The following is a 6,464-nucleotide window of genomic DNA, read 5'->3' as shown; positions in this document are numbered from 1 at the left end:
GTCCGCGGTAACTTGATTCCGAGAGAGCAGCAGCATGGTGATGAGTGATGACTGTCTGTCTGCCTGGCGAGATAATTGAAGGTGAGCGAGCTGCGAGACAGTGAGCGAGTGAACGACAGACAGTGAGTGACACTGACAGATTTTTTAGCAACAACCAAGAAAGTAAGTGTCTAGTCTGTCTCTTAAGTAATGTTACCTGTGTGACACTTGGGATGCTACTGGCTAATCATGCATGATGCCAATTGCCAAGCTCCCGAAGTCAGGTATGCAGGTGGCTATATGCATGGTTTCAGTTTCATGACCCAAGTAACAAAAAGAGGTGGTGTAAAGTTAAAAACAACATAATATATTTTATTTTATTTTTCAATCGTTCCTATCAGGAATAAATAAATGTCCCTCTGTATGTTTTTTTTATTATCGATGATGACTTTGTGTGTTGTGTACGGCTTGGGTTGTGTACCTGTGTTTGTAGGTGTCATTTTGATATGAATTTGGCTAAAACAGTTTGTGTTTGTTAGTTACAATTATGTTGACAGGAGAGCTGAGCAGGTGGTGACATGAAAGAGAATATACTGAATAATGACATCACAACAGTATAATCCTATTGTTGATTTAAAATGATATATTACTCTAAATATGGCTAAAAAAGGGGGGAAAAAACCCTCAAATTTTGCCACCGAATCCGCCTCCCCTTGCTGGACCTCCCCTATTTCGGAACCCTGGTTACGGCCCTGAAAGCACTGTTCCCACGTCCTGCTCACGCTGCTTAGAGGCCGCCATCGACTGCTAAAGCACTGTTCTCACGTCCTGCTCACGCTGCTTAGAGGCCGCCATCGACTGCTAAAGCACTGTTCTCACGTCCTGCTCACGCTGCTTAGAGGCCGCCATCGACTGCTAAAGCACTGTTCCCACGTCCTCCTCACACTGCTTAGAGGCCGCCATTGACTGTTAAAGCACTGTTCCCATGTCCTGCTTACACTGTGCCAGTACCGACCAGCGGTACTATGTTTATCCCATGTTGTTGTGGGCCGTTCTGTATTGGCCGTAGCACCTGTGTGTTCTCCCGTCACTTCCGAGTAAAGCCTGATTACCTCCTCAGCTCGTGTCCTGGTTCTCTGTTGATATTACATGATACAGCCTCTACCGGCGTGGTGGCAGCATCGGGTTTATCCTCTAGCCCTCTGTTTAACTCCGCTACGTGTGTTGAACTGCCGTCCAACAGCAGGCTACACCTCACTAGAGCAGAAACTGTGAAGCCTACAGCCTCTACTGGCGCTGCTTAGAGGCCGCCATCGACTGCTAAAGCACACTGTTCCCACGTCCTGCTTACACTGCTTAGAGGCCGCCATCGACTGCTAAAGCACACTGTTCCCACGTCCTGCTTACACTGCTTAGAGGCCGCCATCGACTGCTAAAGCACACTGTTCCCACGTCCTGCTTACACTGCTTAGAGGCAGCCATCGACTGCTAAAGCACACTGTTCCCACGTCCTGCTTACACTGCTTAGAGGCCGCCATCGACTGCTAAAGCACACTGTTCCCACGTCCTGCTTACACTGCTTAGAGGCCGCCATCGACTGCTAAAGCACACTGTTCCCACGTCCTGCTTACACTGCTTAGAGGCTGCCATCGACTGCTAAAGGACACTGTTCCCATGTCCTGCTTACACTGCTTAGAGGCTGCCATCGACTGCTAAAGCACACTGTTCCCACGTCCTGCTTACACTGCTTAGAGGCCGCATGTCCTGCTTACACTGCTTAGAGGCCGCCATCGACTGCTAAAGCACACTGTTCCCACGTCCTGCTTACACTGCTTAGAGGCTGCCATCGACTGCTAAAGCACACTGTTCCCACGTCCTGCTTACACTGCTTAGAGGCCGCCATCGACTGCTAAAGCACACTGTTCCCACGTCCTGCTTACACTGCTTAGAGGCTGCCATCGACTGCTAAAGCACACTGTTCCCACGTCCTGCTTACACTGCTTAGAGGCTGCCATCGACTGCTAAAGCACACTGTTCCCACGTCCTGCTTACACTGCTTAGAGGCTGCCATCGACTGCTAAAGCACACTGTTCCCACGTCCTGCTTACACTGCTTAGAGGCTGCCATCGACTGCTAAAGGACACTGTTCCCATGTCCTGCTCACACTGCTTAGAGGCCGCGAAAGTGTCATCATTTTGGCAAGCAAGGACTTAGGTTACTTAGTATCCATTGAAAAGCACCATGATTTGTTTTCATTTTGTGTTATAAATAATGTTTTTTATTTTTTATAAAAAAAAAATCAAACGGTCAGTATCTCAATTGGGAAAGAAACGTCTTTTCCTCTGGCAGATTTGAGTCCTGGCCTTTCTGGAGGGCAGATTACCAATGAGAAGATCTCTGCTCATTGAATTACAATGGAACAAAGAGCATTTTTGGCACATTTTAACTTTTTCTTTTTAAATAAATGCCGGAATGTTAAGTATATTTTTCACAATCCTCCTTCCCACAGGGAAGAAGAAGAAGAAGAAAACAGAACCCAAAACCATGTACATGAATTGAAACGTTTATTGAGCTTTTGTGTGCTTGGCACCTGTATTTACATTTTTTTAAAGGCCTCCCAAAATAATATTTTTTCTATTTCCCTTTTTGTCACACATTTGTTTCCATAGCAGATTGGCCTGTAAAACTGTTATATTGCTTGGCACTTAAATACACTTATCTACAACACACCAAAACATACTTAATTACTCTGTTTTCCTATTGCTTCTTTATAACTTTTCACACAACAACTTGAAAGCTTATGTTATCGCTTGCATTCGCCATCTTATATATGCTTTAAAAAGGTAATCCACTCAAAAATAGTGAAGCCATTCCAGTCTATAAGGAAAAGGGATCGGTTGATGATGATTGTGTGATGACTGTTCCTGAATAAGCCCCTCCCACTCAAGGCGAAGGAGGCGTGACACCAGATGCTTAAAGTTCCTCGGTCACCTTGGCCTTTATGTCTTTGACTTGCTGTTTGGCACATCGGACTCCCCCTCATGGAGCCGTGCTTCGGCCATCTTGTCCAGTTGTCTCTTTCATTCCAACCAAAAACTTTACACCATAAACCGCCATCCGGCACGCCTCCACACTTCTAGAATGATGCGGCACAAGTGTTTGGTAACATGATGTCATGACTGGATAGCATTCACTGAGTCCACCAACACCAAAACATGAGTCACTTAAAGAGCTGCGGTTACTATTGCACCATAACAGATTGATGGGTTCAAACCTGATAATCCTCCTGAACCAGAGCATGCAGGTTTCCCCCCCGATCTGACTTCATCTTGGGCTTTGCTCTCAAAGTCAGAATCAGGTTTGCTGTCCCACTTCATTCTCTTTATCAACACAAAGATAATTAAATAATAGTTTTGACTCCCTTTATGTTCTATTTTAAGTAACGGAGTGTCTTCCAAAACAAAAACATGAGATGATATCCTTTTTTGAAAAGGTTCGTTTCGTACCTCGGTACATTAACATTTCATGTAAAAACGCCAGCTCCACATCAACACTGTTAACACATGGTCGTCTTTAAACCAGGTCGTGGCGTACAGACTGAAAGACTTTGGAAACATGGGGGGGTGGGGGCGGCAGTGAGGTGGGGGATCCCGGTCTCTACACCATGTGCATGGACATCTGAGAGGAGGAGCCGTACTGGCGCCCGTCGCAGGAGCCGCCGCCCTGCTGGCCGCCGGGGGGGTTGCCACTGATCATGTGCATGGTGTCCATGCTGCCATTGGACAGGTACTGGCGCTCGGCGAAGGCCCCGGCCGGAGAGGAGGAGCACAGCAGCCCGCCCTGCGGCTTCTCAGGGCTGGCGGCCAGGCGCGGGGAGGTGGGGAAGTTGTATCCGTACAGGTTGTAGGGGTTGTGCAGGGAGAAGGCGTTGTAGGAGCCCTGCTGCACGTGGTGGTGCCCGCCGTAAGGGGAGGAGCCGGACGAAGAGGAGGAGGCGGAGCTTGTGCTAGCCCCGGCCTGCATCACGTACTGCAGCTGGGAGGCCGGGAAGGACCCGAGCTGCCCGCCGTATGCCTCCATCTTGCCCCCGCCGCTGCCCTGAGGGCCGTGGGCGCCGCCCTGCATGCCGGCCGCCAGCAGGGAGGAAGTCCTCTGGGGCAGGAAGGATTCGGAAGACTGAGGCACGCCGCCCACGCCGCCTGCCCCTGCGGCCCCCAGACGTCCATAGGAGCTGTCGGCCAGGCCGCCATAGCCCTGCAGGGCGGCCATGTTGCTACGGGCGCAAGCCGGGTACTCGGACAGGCCCAGGTTGCACAGCTGGCTCTCCCGGCAGCCCACGTTGAAGGTGTTGGGGGCCAGGTGGAAGGTGGGCGGGGAGCAGGAGGGGGACAGCAGGTGAGCCGCTCCGGACGGGGAGGGGGTCCCGGTGCTGGAGGTGGTGGGAGACGTACCTGTGCTTCCACCTGGAACACAGACGACAACACACAACAGAGACCGTGAGATAAGCTGCCATTTTAACCAAGACCAGAGGGGGTCAAGACCAAGACAAACAAGTCCTATTCAAGACCAAGATAAGGGTTGAACAAATGTTAAAAATAATCTGAAGTTTCTTAACTATCTGTAGGAGCTCTGGACTAAATTATTCAAGATCCAACTAATTCAGTGGTTCTCAATGTGGGGTCTACCACTAGGGGTACTTGGGAGTGCTCCAGGGGTGCCCCCAGCAAATTGATTTTGAATTGTTAAACTATTATTTTATTTCAATTCAGTTACTAAAAGTAGACAATGTAGCATGACTGTTTCTCTGTTGTCTCTCTAGAGCTAATACAGACAGTCATGGAATTCTGGACAAAATCATATGTGAGAGTAAAAATATTCTCAGATTTGGGTCTGAGACAAAACCTCATGAAATGGGGGTGCGTGGCTCTAATCATTAGAGCCGTGCTACTACACAGTAGAGTCTAATGTGTAGTAGCCTAAATTAGGCTTCCTCGTTTTTTAGAACCGAACCGAACCTAATTTAGGACCTAACCACTTTGATCCACATGCACTGCACCTCGTACCCCACAGGCTAATTGCATGGCTTCGCTCTTTGAAAGTCGTGAACCATATCATAAAATATATCGCTCGTATCTGCAGATAAATATGGATTCAGTTTTGAGCATGTCTGGTCAACAGAACAGTCCTTTCCTCAATAAAAAAGCCATGCGCTCTGAATTTAGACATGTATAGACTCAGCTGAAAGGGGAATATAAAAAAGAAACACACACACAGAAAACTTGTTGGCACATATTGTATCCACTAAAGTCAAGCTTTCTGGAATGGAGGGATAGCTGTGGGATATCAATCACATATTTCTCTATTAATGAGAATTTGGCCTGGGTTCATCTCGCTGTTGGAGAATTTCAGTTTGAAAGCAGAATAAGGAGGGAAGGGATGACGGGGGGGTGGGGGGGCATAACTAAATAATTCAGGACTGGCTTGGCTGGGGTTCTGATTTTGCACCATATGCCTTCGATAATATCACTGCTGGGAGGGGGGCTGCTTTCTGGGGGAGAGAGAAATGAAGAAAAGCCAGCGAGGAAGAGAGAAGGTGAGGTAGATACTGCATATTATATGGAGGGAGGGAGGGAGGGAGGGAGAGATAGGAGAGAGGGAGGAAGAGAGGAGAGAGGCAGAGAGATGGAGAGGGAGAGAGAGGGAGGGAGAGAGGCGGAGAGATGGAAAGAGAGGGGGAGAGAGGGGAAAGGGAGAGAGAGATAGAGAGGGGGAGGGAGAAAGAGAGGACAATAGTTTGGTGATGTCATGTTTTCCCCTCAGCTCTCGTTAGAAGGGCTTGAGTTGCTTCAGCGCCGCGGGGGAAGAGTTGATTACTTGAAGGGAACGGGGTGTCTGGTGCCATAAGGGTAAAGCTACACACAGGCGCGCGCGCGCACACACACACACACACACACACACACACACACACACACACACACACACACACACACAACGCACTGCAGTGTCCTTTCTGGGTGACCCCAGGTTCATTGGCGGCGCGAGGACTTTAATTAAAGTCTAATGGCTTCATAGGAGTCTAATGATAACAAACAGATGTCCCACTGCTCGGAGCGTCACGTCATGCTGACCTCTAGAGGCGACGGGCGGAGGCGCGGCATGTGAGGAAATCGAGCAGCTAGAAGCGGCGAGGCCCGTGATGTGAGCCATGACTGAGACTACGGCGCCGTAGGGTGGACGTCGTGTCGCCAAGCCGTTCCAAAAGCCCCGGGGTCGGCTTAATGATTTTCGTTTCGAGGGCTCGGCGCAAAGTAAAAAGTTCAGCAGACACAGGCCGCTCCGCCAGAGAGGCAGCGCATGGCCAAGCTCAAGCCAAGGACAGCCATCGCTGATAGGCTGCAGGATGTAGTGAGACACAGGGAAACTATGCAGAGGCAAGGTTCAGGTTGGGACAGCATGTGGGACAGCAGGTCGCCGTAACACCACAC

At 49.5% G+C, this 6,464-nt stretch overlaps 1 pseudogene across 1 annotated transcript; it reads right to left on the bottom strand.

The window, feature by feature from the left end:
* Positions 1-3,636: 3,636 nt before the first annotated feature.
* On the bottom strand, positions 3,637-6,186 carry LOC310771995 (T-box transcription factor TBX15 pseudogene; annotated as a pseudogene). Its single transcript has 2 exons — positions 6,108-6,186; positions 3,637-4,442 (listed from the first exon to the last, which is right to left on the bottom strand). The product of its transcript is annotated as a T-box transcription factor TBX15 pseudogene (transcript).
* Between the last annotated feature and the right edge of the window lie 278 nt (positions 6,187-6,464).

This window comes from Poromitra crassiceps (assembly GCF_964638095.1).
Source record: "Poromitra crassiceps genome assembly, contig: HAP1_SCAFFOLD_1683, whole genome shotgun sequence".
Lineage (NCBI taxonomy): Eukaryota > Metazoa > Chordata > Actinopteri > Beryciformes > Melamphaidae > Poromitra > Poromitra crassiceps.
The sequence above is the reverse complement of the archived record's forward strand: the minus strand, read 5'-3'. Positions and strand labels throughout refer to the sequence as shown.